General features: G+C 49.1%; 1 protein-coding gene across 2 annotated transcripts in view; it reads right to left on the bottom strand.

The window, feature by feature from the left end:
- The window catches only part of SND1 (staphylococcal nuclease and tudor domain containing 1), a 423,895-nt gene that overhangs the window by 64,940 nt on the left and 336,924 nt on the right, over nucleotides 1–22,031 (bottom strand). The gene's annotated exons all lie outside the window — the stretch shown is intronic.

The following is a 22,031-nucleotide window of genomic DNA, read 5'->3' as shown; positions in this document are numbered from 1 at the left end:
CCTGGGGGCTGAGTGTGTTGCCATCTTGGGATCTGAGGGAGAAGCGCTTTCCAGAAGAAACCTGAAAGGAGGTGGGGGAGACTGAGATCTGGTTCTTGGGTTTAAGTGTCCTTAGGGCTGCAAGGGTAGTTCCTTTCTGCTCTGGGCCCACTCTTTGAGCTGGGCACCGTTTCAGCTTTTACAGCAGCAAACCTCCATTGCCGTAATGGTGGGTATTGCCTCCTTTGTAGCAGGCACCTGGGACAGCTTTTCAGAGAGGAGTCCCATGAGCACCGAAAGTGCAGGCTTTCATGCTGTGTTGGTGACTCATCCTCAGGCCTGACGGCCAAGCTATGGGACATGGGTTGGTAGTTCTTCAGGGGAGTAGTTTGTAGCAACACATTAGAGGGAAAGACTGCTGCTGATTATATGGAGTTAAAGAATTTTCTAAGGGCCATGAAAGATCATTTAGTCTAATCCTTTTACATTTTATGGTCAAGGAAACAGCACCAGAGAAACTGAAAGATCTCTCCAAGGTCACACTGCTAGTCAGTGGAAGAGGTGGCACTGAAACCAAGATCTCTGGACTCCCAAGTCAAATGTGCCTTCCTCACTCAGGCTCTTCTGGGCTATCAAGAACCTATTTCTTTCCCCGCCACCGTGCAGTAAAAATGGGACCTTCCTCCAGATATCGCTGTGTTCTCTTCTCCTTTTTGGGGTGCTCAATCTCCTTCAGAACTGGCTGTACTGCCCCCCAAGGTCTGACCAGAATTCTGACCACAGGGGGCCCCAGAGCTGGCCAAAGGGCCACGTGTGCTCACTAAGGGGTTAGATCCTCAGGACTGTACATAACAGCTTCCGATTCGGAGGTTCAGTGGCAGACGGCTGCTGGAGAAAGGGTGACGTTAGACCAGGCAGGGTGTTCACAAAGGGAAAGGTAGCTTGGCCTTCTCCCATCCTCAGCCTTGGAAGCTCTGCAGAGTTGAGGATTGACAGAGGTCTTAAAGCACCTACCAGAGCAAGTTCTCCACAGTGGAATGGTTTCTGCTTATTTGGCTCAACAATGGGGCTGGGGGGGGGGGGGGGGGGGGGGGGGGGGTGGGGTCCTTAACGTCTCTCCTCCACTGTACCTACCCCAGCCCCAGCTCTGTAAGTGCCATGCTGTGGCTGCCACTCCCATAATCTGCTCCAGGCCTTTTAACGCTCTTCGGTGTTCTACTGCATCTTATTATCAAAGAAGGGAGAGTAGACAGGACAGTTTCTAAGGTCTAGAGACACTGGCTTTATCAGGGCTGTTTAACATGTATTGAGGCCAAGAACTTGCTGGGTGCTGGGTAGAACAATGTAGTAAAGAGTCCCTGGCAAAACAATTCCTGTTATTGGTGGGGAAGAGGTCCAGAGTCCATGGCCATTGACAGTGGAGAGTTCTGGCTTCCTTCTGTGGAGATGGACAGAGACTAGGACAGGGCTAAGGGGGGCCTTACACAGCCCAGACTACTACCTCAGGGGGCAAGAGCCCACAATTAAGGCCCTAACATTTTACTGCAACAAAGCAGCAGGGGATTAAAATTAGAGAAGAAGAAGAAGAAGAGAGAGAGAACATTTATATCCAAACATATGTCTGATTTTATCTCCTCTGCTGGCGCTCAGCACTCCATGCCATCGGCTAATGCGGGCACTGTTCACGCCATTTCTAAATCCTGCCTCAGCTAAACCGCAAGGCAGTTTTTGGCTCAAAAGCACCTCTCCTGGTCTTCATGCATTCAGAAAACACCCTTTACCCCTGAAGGGGTGAGAAGGGTTTGGGCAGTGAATTAAGGTTGTTTTCATCTTTGCGTTAAATTTCAAATGAAGCAAATTGCTTCTTGAAGCAGTGACAAATGCTTCAGGAACCACATCAGTGAGATTTACATATCTATAAAGCAATATAGCATAGTGCTTACAAGTACAGACTTTGGATCTGGTCTTCCTGGGTTGAATCTCAGCTCCATCGCTTACTACCTGTGTGACTTTGGATAAATACTCAGTTTATTCATATGTAAAATGGACATATTAGTATTTACGATCTCACGGCTTCACAGGTTGTTGTGAAAACTGAAATTATATGTATAAAGTCATACTTAAGAGTGGTGACTGGCATCACGTAGTAACGCTGTATTGTTGGTAGTTATCTGATGACAAACATAAGGACCAACTGACCAGCCCCCAGTCACTACCACCTCGATTCTAGAACCTCATCTGTGCCCAGAGAGAACATTATTGAGCTATTCCAGAGAGGAACGATGCTTACTCAGAAGTTGGGGACAGGGGGACAGTACCATGTAACCAAGGCCAGGCCCAGAGGGAAAGAGGGGTTGTACTTTTCCCTCCAGGAAACCAGTGCCTTGTGCTCTGTTCCCTAATCCAGCTCTCCAGCTGGCCCAAGGTGCCGTTTCCGTCCCGGAAGAGATTACCTTTCCTTGCGCTAAGCCAGAAGAAAGGAAAGGTGCTGCTGTTGGTGGTGATGCACAAGCTGAGGGCTGGGCCAGGAATCCTTTACCTAAGAAACCTTGTTCCTTTCCTAAGAGGATAAGCTTCCTGGAGGCTTTTCCACCTATCCCTGTTTTTCTGTCAGGGTGCCTTACCAAGGGTAGGGCAGGGGAGGGCTGAGGCACCTGGAGGGAGAAGGCAGGACAGAGAGGAGCTACTGGGGCTTCAAAGCAGAATTAAAGGGCAGAAAAGAAGACCAGAATTTGAGCAAGTGAGAGCAGAATGGAGCTATATGGCAGATAGACAGGCTAAGGGTCTGCAATGCAGTTAAGGAGGAAAGCCAGGGAGATTCCGCTGTCCTAGCAAGCAAGAGGCTGGCTGGACCCTGGATGGGGGAGGACCAGTCCGATATCCGTGGCATGGGACAGAGGAGAAGAAAAGCAGGGAGATCAACTTTCCAAGAGAAGTCTAAGAGAGAAAGCATTCTGATTTCCTAATGAGTGGCTAGAATTCGATTTTCGGACGATCACAGGTTTTGTGCTCCGGTACATGCCAGCTCTGCTGTCAGTACTTGGGCCAAACCACCCACAACAGTCCTGTTCTCTATCCTGCAGGCTGGCCAACTGCCAGGGGGAAACAGCCCAGTCCTTAGGACCGTAACCCAATCTGGACCCTGACCGGCTCACTCAGGGGTCTGCACTGAACCTGGTTCCTCATTTCTATGAGGGCAAAGACAGGGAGAGAGAAGTGGGTGCAAGTCACTGCGGATCTACGAAAAGAGTATTACTCCAGAGGGAGGGTATTACATAAATTGTGTTTTTCCATAAAAATGAGGACATGGACCCTGGCAGTGAGTCAGAGAGATTAGGCTGAGGCCTATGGGGGCCATCTCTGGGAGAAGCTCTCCTGTCAAACAGTGTTAGCATTTGAGATGATGGTGTCTTCCCTAACTTACCCCATCAAGATTTCCGACCCTCCAGTAGGGAAGCATGGAGAGGAAAGGCTGCTCTATTGCCAGGTGTGGGGACTAGATGGAGCAGAGTAGTAGTTAGCCTTTCATGGTCATTCATTCTGTGCACCTAGGAACAATACTAGAACAATTACTAGAGATTTTATTACCAAATGCCAAAGGAACAGTCCTTGGTCCACTAGTTTCTTTAATACTCACTCACCTCCTTATAACCCCACTAATAAGTAGCACCCTCCAGTAACATTTGTTCCATGTTTATTTATTTTTGAGAGAGAGAGAGAGACAGAGTGTGAGTGGGGGAAGGGCAGAGAGGGAATGAGACACAGAATCCGAACCAGGCTCCAGGCTCTGAGCTGTCAGCACAGAGCCTGACACAGGGCTTGAACTCACCAACTGTGAGATCATGACCTGAGCCGAAGTCAGACACTCAACCATCTGAGCCACCCACGTGCCCCAATAACTCTTATATCAGGGTGTTTCCCTCTATAATCCCCATCTGAGTACAGTCATCTGCCATCATAGGACCTAGGCCATCTTTGCAAGATCGTTCCACTCTAGAAGATTGATGGCTCTTTCTTCCGACAGTCCTCATGCGTTTTCTCTTCCAAGGCAACTCCTTCATCTATAGTGTCTGAAAGTTCCTTTAAGGTCTCACCTCTGGTTTCCCCATGTCTGCACTGGTGCTGATGTAGTCACTAGATTAAATCACTCGACCTGCTCAATGAGTCAGCACGGATGACTGAGAAGAGCTTCCACACACTAACTGTTCCCTATGCAAAGTTTGGTTTCTTGGCCTCCGGCTACTTCTTCCTAGAGTCTTCAAGGGTCTGGCTCCTTCCCTTCTCCTATCTACTCATCCAGGTTCATTAAGACCATTCAGGCAGCTTCTCCCACTCAGATTCCGCCCTGTAGGTGAACTGAATGAGTTACAGACAGCTCTCCGCAGAGGCAGTTCCTTGCACGGATAGGGCAGCAGTGTTTGCAGGAATGCTCAGTGTGTCCCTCACAAAAGGCCCAGCACAGGCCCAGAAATGGAGCTGAGGCCTCAGATATACACAGCCTGTTCCTGCAGCCTACCAGCTGCAGTGGTTACAAGTTATAATCTATTACCATTGCAAGAAGACTTAATTTCTGGACTTAAGGGAAGTCGGATAATACTTTATCCTATTAGCTCTGCTGTGAGACTTGACAATGGCTTCCTTCTGACATGACAGCATATTCTTCCAATTCATCTCTTTAAGGGGATGGAGTGGGAGAGTCTGGAATAAGAAAGGAGGGAGGGCCAAGGAAGAGACTGCTAAAGGAATCAGGGAATTCTAATTTTTTAATTAGAAATGAGGAGGGGGCTTGGAGACACATGACAAGGCTGAGATATCTTGAAGCATGTTTGCATTTCATTTTGTTACTCTGATGAGGGAAGTGACTGCACGTACTGGGTGTATCTTATGCATGTGTGTCAGAAGAAGGCTCTGAAGCTACAGAGAAGCCTGAAAACAAGAAGAATAAGGAACTGGCCTATTCCATACTCTTCTTGTCTCAGCCTGCTGTGCCTGCAGGGTAGCTTTCCCTTTCCTTAGTCCCTATGCCACATTCCTGTTGTAAGTCCACATCTCTTCTGACCAGTGGTATCATGTCCGTTGAGGGCACCTTCACATCCCGGGGGTGTCATCAAGGCTGGCCAACCTTGGGGTGGCAAGACACTGAGGACAGAGTGATGGTTTATAGCTTCAAAATTCAGAGATGTGGAAACCGGGAAGGGAATTTCCAAGTTAACTCAGAGAATCTAACTGAACCCCCTTATTTTACTTATGAGGAAAATGAAGTCCAGGGGACTTTCCTAGGTGTCACATAGCTGGTGATGCAGAGACCAGATCTCTGGTGTCTGGGTTCTCAACCCAGCACTGCTGAACACCAACAGCGCCACGGTGACTGACAAATCTGGCGGGTGCCATTTACAGAAACCACAAAGTGATTAGCGCCCCTGGAGTTTGCAATTTGGTACGATCCCTTACAGTTTGCTTCCAGGGAGAGAAGGGGAAGGCCTTTCACACCAGTACCTTATCTGTGCTTAATGCTCTGAGATGGTGACCACTCATGACTTCATTCAAACAGCTAGCGCTGAGGAATCAGGCAACTTTTCCTTTCTCTTCAACCACAGATGTTCCAAGGCATGTGAGTTCTGATGGCAGCCCAAACGGGTAATACATTAAAAGGAACATTTGTTGCTTATGCCATTCCCCCTTCCCTCACAAGAGCAAAAAAAAGCTGTGAGGTAAAGAACTCGTATCCCTGTGCAGGGAAGGCATACAGAAGCTAAATCATGTTAGAGGTCTGTTCAAGGTCAAGATGACCACTGACAAGCAGAGAAGTCTGGAGTCCTGCTTCCACGTCGCTTGCCTTCCCCAGTACTGTGTAAGCGAGGGGACCCTTGCGGGGAAAGCTTAGACGGCCCAGGTTGACTCGGAGCCTTCCCTGAAACAGAGTCTAAGAGGCTACTAAATGTCTCCTCTTCCCCCATATCAACAAATCCTCTGTTGGGAAATGGAGTGGTCCTGGCTATAATTTTATCGCATACATTTAATTAGAATCTGTCTCCTTCGTGATGGTTTTAAGCCAAGTCCCAGTAGAAACATTCTAAAAGAACAGCCGCTTTCAACCAAGGATCTTTTAACCAAGTTAATTTAGCAGAAATTTGCCATCTTGGATGGGATAGCGTTACCTCTCTTTTCTGACTTCAAAGCTGGGAAGAGAAGGGAGGTGGAGAACGCAGAGAAATAAAGAGGAGGGCGGGGGCTTCAAGCAAATGAGTTTTTGTCTATTAAGGAGTGGTAATTTCTGCTAGCTCCCCTAGAGGCTGGTCCCCTCCAATAATGGCCTGACTCTAATGATTCCCACTCCTAAGCAACAGCCTGTGTTCTGCTGGTGTTGAGACAAACTGTGCCAGAGAAATTCCCTTTCTCTCGGAGGTGCTGCTATCATTACGCAGGAGAGATTAGCCAGCCAGGAGGATGTGCTCTTGGTAGAGAGCGAGAAAGAGAAGGAGAAAGAATGCTCTTTTCCAGCAGGCACGGTACTGCTGACCTAGGATATGAAAGGCTGAGTAAGAGGTTAGAGGTTACTGATAAGAGAAGGGCGGGAACTCTGGACAAGAGGGAAAAGAGAAAGTGAAAGCTTTGGTGCCTCCAGAGGAGTGATGGACTCAATGCAAGACAAGCCCTGGCTGGTTGGAAAGCAGGGGGAGGTCTTGGGGTGTGGACTGTGGGGGTGGGTTGAGCTCAGACACCTTGGACAAAAACTGACGAGCATCTGAGATGTGAAACATGGTGAGAAGTTCACTGGAATCAATTCCGGCCCCTAAATATGGATCATTTCCAGGGCAGAAGTACAAGGATGTGGGCTGACGTGGAAATCGGGGTGACAGCCATTACCCAGGCTGTGGTGCCCTCCCGTTCTGCCCTCTCCCTTCTCAGACACTGAATCAGTGGGGAAAGCTAATACTGCGGCCCTAGTTTTTGCTGAGGCTGCTGCCGGCAGGTCTTGAGTAGGGGGTGGGGAGTCCCCTTGTTTTGCCCCCGGTGGCTTCCCTGTGATGGAGACGGAGTGCTTCCAGAGGCTGCCTTGCCAGATGTGCCAGCAGGCAGCCCGGCCAGAGAGCCTGCGGTGCAGACAGATGCCCTGGGCCGTATTCAGGATGGCGAGACCCTTTATGGTCCTGCGGCTGGGCTCTGGGGCAGTGCCAGAGCGGCAGGGTAATGTTCCTCAGCCAGATTCATTTCCCCCCAAACCTCTTCAAATATGTGGGCCATGGAGGGAGGCAAATTTAATTAAATTACTATGTCACGGGCCGCCCTTCCCGGGCAAGGGCTAAAAATGGGCTCACGCTGACACGCAGACCCATTTGTGTACACAGAGCATGCGTTTCTTTGTGCTTGGGCTGTCAGCAGCTGGATGGGGCTGGCAGTGCCCGGTGCTGGCCCCTTTGCTGCGGCAAGGCAGAGTCAACGATAATCCAACCCAGGCCCCGTACGGCTCTGATGACCTTTTCCTTTCTACTTAAAAGATGACTGAGCGGCACTCCCCCTTCCTGCATCGGTTCATTTCTCCTCATATGCCTCTCTTGCTGACACCCAGGACTTTCCCGTAAGGCGGCGCAGTGTGCTGAGCTGGGGAAGGAGGAACGAAGCTGCGGAGAGGTGTGATTCAGAGTGTTGCACGGGCAGGGTTTGGTTGGCTTGGCAGGAGATAGAGGGGTCTCCCTGGTGATTCTCCGGAGTGCCACTTCAGCAGTTCCCCATTGGCAACTCCGTGCTGCCTGGAGAACCATTTTCAGGTGCCAGCAAAAGCAAAGCTTTCTCTCCCCCGTCCCCGCACGAATGCCACGGTTGATACGGAACGCGGCCATCACACAGAGGCAAGGGAGTCCAGCAGCAACCAGAACCATTTCGTATGTGGAAATCAACAACCCAAATAAATGCTGGCTGTGCTGTACCTGTCACCCCCACGAGGTCATTCCATCTCCTTTCCGTTCTGGAAGTTGAGGCCTTACTGCTCCAGTTTACAGACTGCCACGGGGGTGAGGATTTTGCCCATGAGTAGTGCTGCCGCCGTGAAATGGCCTGAGGTGGAATCAATCAGGTGTGCTGCGTAGAGTAGGAGACACCAAGAGCGTGGCAGTGGGTTTTTCCATTTGGGATTAAGACCCCGGAAATGTCCGCTGTGGAGTCTTTTCCCCATTTGTCCCCTGGGAGAATAAAGCCATCTCTCAGGTCTAAAACTTTAGTGAATGCTACACGTGGAGGCTGAGAGGTAGCCCTGTACTGAGACAACAGGAAAAATCTTCCTGAGCACTTAGCAGTCATCCTTACGCACCCTCTCAGGTCCAGGGCATCCTGGCATCGAGCGGACACCCAGGTGACAGAGGCAGCACGAGCAGGTCTGGGAGCTGTGGCAGGTTTACAGGCAGGCAGTGCCACAGTGAGTACAGAGGGCAGAAGATGGGGGCAGAAGCTTCCTATCCCAGTCTCCAAGCCTCTGAACTTGCTCTTATGTTACGAGGGACCCAGCAGGAAGGAAAGGCAGCACCCCCCTCTGGAGCTCTGCTGTCTCCCTGACTGGAGTTGGGCAACTCCAGGGCCGTTCTCGTTCATATAATTGGGGATGGGGTGGCGGTGCAACTGCCATAGGTTTCTGGCTACAAATCTGATGGTTACTTTCAAATACTGTCAATTTGGGTCCTTGGGACCCAACTCAAGAACCTGGACTTGAGAACCTGACTCATGAGAGTGCCCATGAGTCATTCTCAGTCCAGCAGTGTTAACTGACTAGAATTTGTGGATCAAAAACAAAAGCAGGCCTGTCACTAAGATGTGGTCATAGTAGACAACAAGAGATCCAAAAGAGTAGATTTCCTGTGGTTAGGAGGTTAAGCAGCAACGGTAGCAGAAAGCTAGAACAACATATAATGCTACAGGGAAGCCATGAAGAACATGAAATTGACCAGCTTGGTGATACCTATCACGTGGCATCAGAGAAACAAAAGGTTCCTGGGTAAGTGACTATGCCAAAGGATCTTTTCTTCCTTACCTGACAAGTGGGGCAGAAGAGAACTGACCCCATTTCTAGGTTGTAGGTAGCCATGACATTTGGAGTGGAATAAGGCCCCCTGATCCCATTTCACCCACATGGCCCCAATGTTCGCTAGGACAGAGAGCACTCACCAAAAGCCTGGCCTGGAACTATGGAGATAAAAGCAGATACCTCTTTAAGTAGCCTCTGTTTTCTTTAGTCAGTATGTTATTGGCTGTTGGGTGCCAGCAGAGATGTTTTATCATTATTAAGGATTAAAAACATCCTTACCTTGAAGAAAACACCCCAGAGGATAATATATCTCAGGTCTGATATTCCCCTATAAAAACAGTTGGCTTTGGGGGCTTATGTTCCTGTGTAAGCAGCCTAGGATAGGGACAGTTTTCTCCACAGGAAAAAAAAAAAAGCCTTGAAATAATGTAACAGCTAAGTAAGCCTCAGGATGAATCATGTGGATATTAGTACTGCTAAACCAATGGCATTCCAAAGCTGCTGGGGTCCCTTAGGTTTACACATGACGGAAATAAGCTGGTTTATTTGCTTTGTGTGCCCCATCCCAAGCCACACAGGTGGAGTAGTGCTCCCTCCCTGCTGCCGGCTGTTGCTAGAGGGTATGGGTGTGGGTCTCTCTCAGAGAGAACCTACTAGATGGAACACCCTGTGCCTTGCCCACGGGCTCAGCAGTGAGCTACCGTGGGGAAAGGCAGAGTGAGGCCCCAGGGCTACTTCAGCACAGCGTTCTTCTGTACAAGGTCACCCACAACCCCTCTCACATTTGTTCCCCATCACTTCATCTCTCTTGGAGAGGGACAAGGAGAAGGAAACGGATTGATAACAATGGTGTATCACAGGGCACCACCTTTCAGCACCTTGAACTGGACTGCAGAGCTGAGAGGTGGCTCACCAAGAGGTTGTCAAGTCTACATTTAAGGGAGGAAAGGGAAGGAAAAGAAGGAAAGGTGCTATCTGGCACCATCGCTCCCCTCCGTCTCTCTCAGCTCCCAGTAATACTCAGGAAGCAGAGTGGGTGGAACTAAGCATGTTTGCAAAAACAGATTAGTTCTGAGGCAGGCTGAAAAGTATTTTCTACACAACGTGAACTCAGGCCCTGCCGCACCCTTGTCTTATGTGCTTCAGGTAAAGTTGTTGTCATGTTTCCTAGGCTAATATGCCAGAGCACGAACTAAGAGTGGTCTTCAGCTGAGCCCCAGGTTGACCTGCGGGCAAGGCGTGGCCCAGCCCCTTCGTCTAGGGGAAAGCGGGGCAGGAGAGGGATGGGAGTGGCAGACGTCGCTGGATGAGGCTGGGGCCATCTGCACTACTGTGAATCAAGGTTGGCTCAGACAGAAGGCGCGAGGGAGGAGGTGCAGCTGCTGATGGCCCAGACAGCTTGGACCTGTCCAGGCAAACAAGCCGCTCAAGTGCAAGAACAGCCAGCCAAGTAGGCAGAGCACAAATGAGGCCTTAAAGCTTGAAATATCTGACAAGATATGGAAGGAGGGTAGGAAGCTGTCTGGGATTTCAACTCGTGTCTGGCCTTGCTTCTCACTGCTAATGCAGACTCTTCTGCTCCTGAAGGATGGGGTGTGATATTTGGGAGCCGGTGGGCAAGCATTCTTTGAGCTAAAATCTTAAGGGAAATATTCATCTTCGATTGCACAGCCAGTTCTGGATTGTTCTCCCTCACTAATGCCCTCTGAAACAAAATCGAACCACTGTCCCCAGATATTTATCTCTGCTCTGGTCACCTGCCCAAGGTTAAGAGCGGCGGGCCGAGTGAGAGAGAGTGTGAGCGGTGAGGGCGGGGCACGCGGCAGCACTGCGCCATCAATTGCACAGCCTGGGAACGGGGTCTCAGAACCAGCTAAGGAAGGCGACGGGGTGTGCAGAAAAGGCAAACACATGCTCTTCTCTTCCACCCTCCTTGGTGGTGGGGGGGCTAGAATGTTCAAGTGCTGTTACAGCCCCTACTAGTGAAGACTCTCTGAGACAGTGGTTCTCGGTCCCAAGTATATACTGCCAGCACCGAGGAGCTGTTAAGAAATACCAACGTTCTGACTCTAGATCAAATACAGCAGCATCTCTAGGGGTAGGGACAGGATTTTGATATTTTAAAAATACATCCAGGTGATTAAAGGGCAGGCCCAGGATTAGAGCCTCTGCTCTAGAGTCTGGAAGGAGCAGGGGACGACTCAGTGGTCACACTGGTTTCTAACAGGGAGGACAGTCCTGTCACTAACTACAGAAGCACTTCTTATACATAGTTTTGCTTTAGCTGAGCTAGTGCCCCTGAGGTTTCATTAAGGTTCAGAAGGAGTAACTTCCATGAGAGCTGGCCAAGTATCAATTGACTAACTGCCCTGGAAAAACAAAGGGAAACCCTCCTACAAACATGCCACCCTCCTTGGAGCCCCAGGTGGGAGAGAGAGGGGACAGATTGCTCAGAGGCCCATGAATATCAAATGGGAGAAACCAAGGCACAGGTAGACTACCATTTATTCCAAAGGAAAGTGGAAAGAGAACCGAATAGCGTGTTTCTCTCTAGCCATTACCCGTCAGAAACCTTCCCTGGTCACACAGGCTGCTCTGCAAGCTAACTCAGGCAGGGCCCAGATCGCCACACAGTTCAGGTTCATAAGCTCAAATGAATGAGAAACAACTTTTGAAAATGCCAGGTTTCTGACCCTTGGCCTACTGGCATTCCCTGCCATAACCCTCCTTTGGTTCACTTACTCATCTATATGCTTATTTAGAGCCAGTACGGTGACTGGCACTGTGCCAGGTGCTGAGGAACAATGGAGATGAGAGACTTGGTCCTCGCCCTTGAAGAGTTCCCTGTAGCAGGGCAAATAATATGATGGATAGCCCAAGGGTGGCGGCAACGGGAGATCCGTACCAGGAGGCAATGAGAGCAACAGGGAACGCTTCTGCCTCCTCCCATCCAAACAGTCCAGTGAAGGCCACATGGCTTGGAGTTTTCAATTTTAGTGCCTCTGAGGCTACTTGTTCTTACGAGCGGGCAGAGGAAGAAACTCCCTGTTTGAATTCTGGATGTAGGCACTTGACAGTGATAGGACCAATAGTGACTCAGACCCTGGGGAAAGACAGATGCTCTGGGCCCTCCTACAGAGGCGCAGGGGATGACTTCTGCACCTCTCTCAAGCTGGCATTTCCTGAAAGGACTGTTCAAGTCTTCCCCAGGGAGGAGGAAGAAGGGCACCCAGACTCTCAGTAAATACTACTGGTAGCAAAGCTTTGGGGTGACTGAGTGACCCTGGGGTGCCTGTAGCTTTCCCTCGGCTTCACACAGACTTGTTTACAGGTATAAATCCCAAAGCCCCCTGAATAAAGAAGGGCGGCCAGCAGCTTGCTCACGAATGGGGAGGTGCTAAGTCAGGACGCTAAGCCAGGCTGTGGCATTTCAACGTAGCATGGAAACTCCCAGCCTGAGCTCCCGAGCACCATTTAGTTTGGCTGCGGCAAGCTTCTGTTTACCCCACCTGCTGAGCGGCCAGAGTCAAATACTGCTTGGGAGTTGGGACAGGCACCTGAGGACACAGAAGAGCCTTCACACACTTGCATGCAGAACTGACAGCACGTGCACTCCTGGGAAGGGCAGGGAGGTGCAATTTCAGCCGCCTCTCCCCCCACCCCGGCTTTAGCAAAATCCCACTTGGTGAAGTGCTGAACACTGCAGAAATCAGGGCCCTCCTTCCTGTGCATGTATCACAACGTAGCTGTCTTTTATATCCCTGGTGTGAGGACAGAGGTCTTCGGGGTGGTGTGCAGGGGTGCTGGCTGGCAAGGGACGAGGCAAATAAACCACGAAGCGCAACAGCTTTCAGGGCTGGGTGACACCGAAGTCCCTCAGTAGAACAGACAAAGCTGTCTAGTCTTCCACTCTGAAGTCTGATTCTAGACACGGGTGTAATTTGTTCCTTGTGCCCATCCCGTTTCTCACCTACTTGAGAGTTGACGGTCCAGATTACTTATGGGAACTTACCCTGAAGGGTCACTCTTAAGGTTATCCAAAGCCCCAAATCAGAGCTGACCTAGGGTGTGGGGATCCAAATTTAATCTTTGAAGCCACTGGTTTTCAACCTTAGCTGAACACTACAATCACCTGGAGAGATTCTAAGTTTTTTAAAAAACATGTTTTACTAAAAAAAACCTTTGATCTGAAAAGTTTGAAACACTGAAATTAGAGAATAGTAATGAACTCCCATATATCAACATCCAGATTCAGCAATCATTGAAACAGTCATATCTGCCTAATCTATCCCCCTTTTTTCTTTGCTGATGTATTTTAAAGCATTATCCCAGACATGATGTCATTTCACCTTTCCATACTTCAGTATGCATCTCTAAAAAACACAGCCATTTTCTTACATAACCACAAAGCCATTATCACACCCAATAACATCAACAAACTATTCCTTGGTATCACCTAATATACCTGGGGAATCTTAACAGAAAAAGCTGGTTCTTGATGAAGCCGGAATCTTTGAAGGGAGGCTCAGGTAGGAGTATCCTTCCTAAACCTCCCATACTCCATGATTTCAGTGTGCAGCCAGGGTTGAGAACCACTGCCCCCTCAATCCAGGATCCTGCTAAGGGGTCTGATGCAAGTTCCTTGAATGTCTTTTAGCCCCTGATCACATGGTATCTAATAAAAAAGCCAAGGAAAAGGTGACAAGTCACAGAACAGGATAAAGAGAAGGAACACAAAAGCACTACGTCAGCAAGGTACAGAACTGGACCCACTGCATAACCTAAGGAGTTGAGGCCCGCTCACTCGATCCCTAAGATCCATCAAAGGTCTAAGAGGCCTGCAAAGAGTTGTTCCCAGCTGCCCAGGCCGCTCAGAAGGCCCTCCGCACCTCGCACCAGGCCAGCCTGCATTATGCCTCCTCTCTATTTCTAGCTCTTCTCCCTTCTGTACACCCTGTCTCTCTGGCCTAATATTCTGGCAAACTCAGAGCTTCAGCACCTGGTCTTAGACAGGATTAATTAGGCCTGTGGTGAGGGGGTGTGCCAAAACTTCTTGGGCGTTGGCACTAGGGTTTGGGACCACAGCCTTCAATTTTACTTATTTTATTTAAAAAGAAAAATAACTAAACAAAACATCCAGCAGAAAAGATGAGGCTGTATCACTGCAGCTAAAAATACCTCCACTGAGGGCGTCCGCTCACCAGCTCTTCAATTAGAGATGCTACAGGCCCTCTGTGAGCTGTGCAGAGCAGGCGGCTCCACAGGGGCTCTGGGCGGCTGGGGACAGTCCCCGGAGCAGTAACTAGTGACGGCTGGGTGGAGGGGGGCTGGCAAACAACCGGCCAGCCAGGATGACTGGCACACAGGAGTTGGTAACTCCCCAACCCCTCTTTTGCTTTACGGACCCACTGCCCAAGCCAAGAAACCTCTTGCCTTCTTTCCACAAAGGGCCAAAATGCCAACTCTGAGGATGACTCAAAGTAATTTGGGGGACTGTCTGGGACTCCTAGAGGCTCACGTGAGTGCGATAATAACCACAGGAGGTGATGGCTGGCTCAGGGTGTGTCTGTGCTACTGGACAACTTCCAAGTCTGAGTCAGTGCTAACTAGACACAGGTGAGGCATCCTGGAGGACTCAGGAAAGGGGGTGCTTGAAATGCAGGCTTGACATTGGACAGGGGAAACTGAGCGGAGACACAGGACTTCGCGGCAATTAGGGTGTCTTTCTCCGGATCTCTTTTCTAGGTCCGCTCAGTCCTAGAGGTCATTTAATCTGGCACACTTATTTTTATGTGGGAAGATGAAGCCTCAGGGAGGTTAAATGATTTTTGTCAAGGTCGCGGATTTAGTAAATGGAGGAGCCAGGACTTACACATGGGATGTTTTATTACAAGTACAGTGCTTTGTTTGACTATACTAGCTATGTCATTCCAATGAATGGATCCATTCTAAGCGTTCAACAAGTGTTTCAAAAGCTACTGGAAGAGGTATTTTCAGTTTAGGTGCCAAAGGACTAAAGAATGTCAGCTTTGAGTTTCCTGGATGACCTGGGAATTTTACAGTCCCCTAGTTCTGGAGAATGCAAGGGTCAGACTCAGCAACTGAATCAGATGTTCAGTGGGAACAGTGATAGCACCACAGATCTGTGATCTTCATTTAGCCAGAGATCCAGAACCACTCCCTTCTTTTCTGTCTGGGGGAGTGAGAAACACCTACTCTTAGCTTGACTGGGGGATGCCAGGAGAGAAGGGTACAAGGATAAGGCCATGGCTGTCTGGTCTGATGCAGGCACTGGCCTTTCTCATTTCCTGGCATTGTGTGTGGCCCTTATCAAAGAATCTAGAAGCTAAAGTTGAGAGTATGGGAGGATTGGGTATAAAAAAAAAAAACCCCAAAAAACATTACACATTCAGGGGTCTGGGGCGGGGGGGAAGGTGGAGGTTGTTTCAGGAAGAAGAGTGCAGTGCACATCACTCGCTGCCTGAGTATTTACTGTGGGCGAGGACTGTCTAGAGTCCTGTGTTGTCCAGTATGGCAGCCACTGGCCACATGTGGCTATTTAAATTAAAATTTTATTAAAGATCCTGTGCCTGAGTTGCACCAACCACATTTCAAGTGCTCAATATCCGTAAGTGGCTAGTGGTTACTCTACTGAACAACGCAGATAAGGAACGTTTCCATCACTGCAGAAAGTCCTACTGGATGGTGGGGGTAGACTCTGGTTGTCTTCTCACGTTTCTTGCTGGCCACAATGAGTTGTTTTTGAGACCCCTTTGGGGAAGAATTGAGTGGGGGGAAGCTAGAGGGTACCATCATGCACTCTCCGGCAAACCTACTAAATAAACCGAGGAACTCAAAGCAGCTCCGAGCAACTGGAAGTGTGAGCGCCCCAGTATACTAGACTCAGCAGGCCCTAACCCCTCTCCCTCAAGGCCTTGTCTGCCCATTCACAGCCACTCTGACCTTTGCAGATTTTATTTGGTTTCTATTTTACGCTGTTTTAATTGATGTTTAATATAGCTTAACTCTGCGTGGTGTTCCAAGCCCCTCACTAGGGGGCCGCTCACAGGCAGAAGCACAATTAATAGCAATCCCCGGAAAATTATGCCCTGTATCAAAGTTGTCATTGCATCATATAAATGCTTATTATTACTATTGAATTCTCTAGCCCTGACACCTCCCTGTGTTTACTAGGTAGCAGATAAACCTCTGTTTGTGCCTTCCCTACTCTACCACACCATCAGGACTAAATATAGCCCTCATGTGTATGTTTAGCTCCATTTAGCTGTGCTTTGGAAAAGGGGGGGAAAAATCAGAGTTAATAAAATTAAATTGCCGGAAAATGTGATTTGTTCCTCCCCCACTTGACAAGCCCTTGAAAGACATACAGACGTCACTGCTAACGAAACGGGTAACCAGTCTCAGCTACAGGGTGGGGGCAAGGCCCAGAGCCTGCTAACATGTCATGGCTTTTGGATCTGCCTCCTGAGAGAATGAGGGAGCAGGCCTAACAGCACAGGACACTGGGCGCAAGGGATGATGCCCAGGGGCCCACTCTGTGTCCTGGCAGAAAGTGACCAGGAAACAGTGCCTGAGCTGGAGTCCTGCCCAAGGAGTTAGTGGGCAGTAAGTTTCATCACTGCCCTGCAACTCTCAGTTGGGGCGGGCAGGGGGGAGGCAGCAAAACAATAAGCCTCCCCACCCCCAAGGAAAAAGCAAGCCCCTCAACTTAAAATGGTTTAGTACTCCTTGGTTGTTTCTTTGGGGCTTTTTTGAAGCTCAGATTTTGGCATGAAAAGATAACAGCTTTTCTATGATCGCTGATCAGGAAAAGCAATGGAAAATTCCAGGCTTGTCAGACACCTGTACTCCTCCCTCTCTGGCATGGCTTCTCATCCTGTGTGCGTTCTCTCTGCACCCCTGTCTAGTAAGAGTCCTCTTTACAGAATGCTGAGGCCCTGGGTAACTTCCTCCTCTGACTTAGCCTTGCGTCCTTTTCTCACTAAAATAATACAATTTAGAGAATGCACGTGTTCACCTCTCCTGTCCGCCTCTGTCAGGTACACCCCACTCCCTTTTTATATGCCACTGTCACAGCCTTCTATTATTACCTATACTGCCGGTGGATGAACAGGTGGCTGTCTGGGAGGCTGGTGGGAGGGTGCAGGTAAGATCAATACAATGGAAACGTGGAGATGTTAACTCTCCCACGACTTACTATGTGAATGTGTCCATATAATTACCTTCTTCATGCCTTCGTTTTCTCAACTACTGGGCACTGTTTCGATTGGACTGTGTAACCTATAGAGCCCGGATAGCTATCAAAGGCTCTAGTTCAGTATTCTGAAGGCTGTATACTCAAGTCCTTGGAAACTGCATGGGTCATGTTTATTTCTATTTATAATCCATTTTTAATATCTGCACTCAATGCTCTATGGAGAAATGTATATTCTAAATTCTTCTAACCAAAGGAAAAGCTCTACTTTAGGTTGTTTGACAGGAAACTATTTCTAACTACATTGGGTTTCCCATATTATATTTGCTTTGTCTTCTTCCATCTTTGCCTAAAAAGGAGTTTCTAAAACACCACAAATGCTTTCTGTGCTCAGGCATAGCAGGAATGGGGCTGCCTTGGCTGACAGAAGAAGATGGCGCCAATCTTGGGCCCCAGTGGGGCAGGGCTGTTTGCCACCTGCTGCCTCGTCTCCAAATCAGGTCCGGCTAGTAGTTTGCTGCAAATATTAGGAGCCGAGCCACTAGCACTTCCCACCCATGGCAGGCCTTGAACCCTTTGTATTCTGGCTGCCAAGACAATCTGAAAGCCGGGGGCCACTTTCCATCTTAGAGGAGAAAAACGTGTGCATTACACGGAAACAGATTTTTCTTTCCCCTGCCTCTCCTCATTCCCAGCCATTTTGAATACTTTAGACTGAAAGGGAGGAAGACCTGTCCAACAAAGCCGAAGAAGGTGACGCAATTGTCAGAGACTTCCCCTGCCCCATCCACGCAGGCCAGAATGCTTTATTAATGATCCATGGGAAAAGAACAATCATCCTGCTGGCAGCTTCACATGTAATTAACCAGCTTCACAGAGAGCTGGCTGCCTTCTCCAGGTCTGGCATCTGCAGACTGCAGAGCTACCTGACATAGTGACACTGGGTTTCTAGCGAAATCTCCCTACTGGGAGAGGGGCATCCAAAATAGTGACCTAAACCCACTGGGCACTCAGGAGACAGGACTGCGATGGCAGTGCTCTTCTGGAAGCTTGGCTGTGTACTTGGGCTGACGCAAAAGACTGCAAGCTCCCTGATGGCAATGACCAGCTCTGGGGAACTGCAAGTCCCGCTCGTCACCATTTACTGCCCACTCAGGTGAGTGGCTTCCTTTGCTGGGTGGAGGTCACGGAACAGGGTAAGCTTCCAGGTGGCCCCCCAGTGTACTTCCCCCTCAGCCAAAATGCTGCAGACAGCAGTTTCTGGGAGTTGGTTCATGCTGAGCCAGGCAGCAGACTCCCGCTCTCCCAGCCCCTCCACGGCGCTGAGTGACCTTGCTGGGTGCGGTGGGCACCAGCTGCTTCTGTGTGCGTATGCGTCAGAGAACCAACCAAATTCAAACTATGGTACATAAAGAGAAAAGCAGCTAAGTTAACCGAGTTTTGCCCTTGTGGTCAGTGCTAACTTCCCTTTTAAGAGCCCTATACCACCAGGTGAGTGAAGCAAGAAGTATGCCATTTGAGACACAGCTTTAAAAATGAGCTCTTTAGTGCATGGCACCTGAAATGTCATGGGTTGTGTCTCTATCACCTTTCTCAACAGAGAGTCAGAGGGTATTTCCATTGAGGGAGAACAGAACAACAACAACAACAACACACACACCACCACCACCACCACCACCACCACCACCACCACCACCACACACACACACGCACACACACATTCTTCCCGTGCTTGTTTCTGGAGTTGAGAAGTGGTTAAGAACCGTCTGCATTCTCCATCCCTTGGTAGACGCAGACCCTTCTTCCTAAGTAGAAGAACCAACCCTTCCTTCACCCCTGACTCAAGCGCAACCCCAGGCACCCCATATTCCCCCAGGGTGAGCCATAGTTAACTACCTGAAGTCTCAGAGGGAATGACAAACCTCTGCACGCTCAGCAAAAACGGAACTAGTTCACAGGCATCACGGACTTTTCACGCACCACACTCAGTTTACATTGTGTAGGATAATAAAGGAAGGCGGTGCCCTTTGGAAGAACTGGGGAGAGGCAGTGATGTCCATCATCTGCTCTCAGGCTGCCTCTTCCTGAGAGTATAGCACGTGTGGTGAACCCCTCAAATAAAGCCACGGAGTTGAAGAACGGGTTCCACAGTCATTTTCTTGCTCATTACCTGCAGTCTCCTTCCTCACTCAGCTTTGATTGTAGGAGCCAAAGACAGTGGTTCTCTCATTCCCATTAAAGCAGCCTAGAAACCAGTGCAATCTAAGCTGTGGCTCAGCAACTAACAGGCAGAGAGGTCACTGGTGGCCTGGTAGGAAATGGCCAGCTCATGATGAATGAATTGGTAGTGCCTGCCATTTTTACTTGCCATCACTTTAATCAATAAGGGAAAAGGTGAATTGCTATTGATCTCTTCAACACCTCTCAACGATACTGTACAAATTACAGAAACACAACCGGGAGGGTGAAAGCCATCAGGGAGGAAGGACAGATGAAAAGAAGTGTGGGCAGGGTGAGAAGGCTGCATGTTCCCCGAGCTGGTCTCCCCGTCACTGGGTGTTAGGCATGCTTGGGTGCATGTGTGAATGTGTCACGAAGAGCCCTTCCTCACACCTTGAAGGGCTGGCCACCGAGAGCAGTCCCAGGGCCTTCCCTCTGCGCTTCATGGCGCTGTGCCTCACCAGGGCAACAGGGCATGTGAAACCATATGGCTTCCCTTGATGCAAGGCTAGAAGTCTGTATGTTGAGAGGGACTATGGGTCCCAGGGCCTCATAAATTTTTGAAGTTGTCGTACTTGAGTGGTGTCTAGCTGGGCTAGCTCAACAACTGACTATAATTCTGGATGGGGAAACAAGAATCAAAAGCTTCAAGGGCAAACTCCAGCTTTGTCACACTGACCCTCAGCCCTGGGTCGAATGCCAAAAAAAGCGAGGCGGGACGCTGATAAAGTAGAACTGTCTTGCATCATACTTGATAATAACAAAGATCATGGCTTCTGGGGTTTCAAGCCTATCCTCTGAAACACCCTGGGTGGAAAGACCTCTCATAAAGATCAGAGGCCGGGGCCAAAATGTGAGAGGTCTGACCTGAAGCCTGGGACGATGACCATCCACAAACAGGCAAGATGACAAACTGTATGTAAATCAATCTCACCCAGAGAACCAGTCCACACTGTTACAACAGATAGGCATGAGAACTCGTAACAGGAAGATACGCGTTTTGTGTCTGATTTTGAGGGCTTAGTCCAACCAGCTGGCTACAAGGAAGACTGTGAGAACCACTCAGTGCTTTGGGACGGCTTCTGTTTAGGGCATACTGCTCATCAGAACCAAAGTCATGTCAAGAAAAGGGCAATGTAACAGACAGATTTTATGGCAGAGAGAAAAGGGAAAACCGATGAGAGCTAAGCCCATGAGGTAAACAGTGGTCAGATCTCAGGCTCTAGGACCACAGGTTTCCTGTTCAGATGCAGGTGAGGAGAACAACAAAGCAACCACGGGACCCTCAGCCCGTGTGTGCTTATTCACCGTCTGTGTGAGCGGGACAATCCTGTGCTCCGTGCCTTAGTAATTACCTTTCAGCTCTCTCCAGGCAGAACAGGGCTGAGCCCTCCCATTCTGCAGATGCTGAAATCAAGTAGGTAGTCATGTATCAAATATGAAAGAGAACCCAACCTTTAAAACCCACATGTGACCAGAGTGAGAGCCCTTCAGGATGCTCTTGGCACTCTTGCTTAAATGATTCTCCAGAGACAATGACTCAGGGTGTAATTGTGTAATTCTGAAATCTGCGACAACACATTTTGCCGGTCCCCTCACCTTCCTCCCACAAATAACCTGAAGGGCCAAAACGTAGAGCAAAATAAAATGCAAGTTACAAAGCTGCTGATGTGTTTAGAGTGGAAGTGCTGATATTAGAAGGAGGAAGTGGTTAAGTGCACCCTGGGCGTTTGGAAATGGCCACGTCTGCAGCCCTGTAAACTGATGAAGGATGAGCTGTGGCCGTCTCTGCCAAGCAGACAGAGAGACTGGCCCTACACTCGGGAGGTGGGAGCATGGTGGTGAGAAGGCACGAAGATAAGAAACACTATTTAGCAAACACCAGTACCCTCCTACAAGGAATCTTCCAATTCCGAAAGTGACCCTATTCTAAAATTACCGAGTGGCAAGTGGCCAGGCCAAAAATCCATATCCAATCAGCGGTAATGGACTATTTGTTGCATTTCCTCATATAGGGTTGCAGCATTGCTATAAAAATCCTGGGTCGGTAGTTTTAGATTTATTTAACCAGAGGTAATAGCATCCAGCACCAACCACCAGCACTGTAGAGACATGTGAAGTGGCTTATACAGGGTACTGGTAGTGGTGGAGGCACCTGTTGGGTTTTACCTGCAAAATCTCCACTTCTAGCTGTGCATTCAATGCCAAGACCGTCTTCTGGTACCACTAGATAGGATTCCACTGCATCGAGAGAAGGCAAAGGGAGAAGAGGGAGGCATTATGCTAACCTGGAAAGAAAAATGGCACAGTGAAGCTGTTTCTTTTCAACTCTTCATTCCTGGCTCAATAGACAGCTTTTGTTCTTGCTGCAGTGACTGTCCCAAGGGATTCATCTTGGGTCCTTTTCTGGTCCTTTTCAATCCTGGTTAACACCTAGATCTCTCTTTAGAGCTCCTGCCTGGCACTCCACTATCCTCCAACTCTCCAATTTAATACAGATCAAAGATAAACCTATGGCAATTGTAGACTGCTGTGGCCATGGTAAGGTGGTAAGGGGACAAAAAAGAGCAAATGCTATTCCATCAGAGGACAGGGAAGCCT

Source organism: Panthera uncia, chromosome A2 (assembly GCF_023721935.1).
Source record: "Panthera uncia isolate 11264 chromosome A2, Puncia_PCG_1.0, whole genome shotgun sequence".
Lineage (NCBI taxonomy): Eukaryota > Metazoa > Chordata > Mammalia > Carnivora > Felidae > Panthera > Panthera uncia.
The sequence above is the reverse complement of the archived record's forward strand: the minus strand, read 5'-3'. Positions and strand labels throughout refer to the sequence as shown.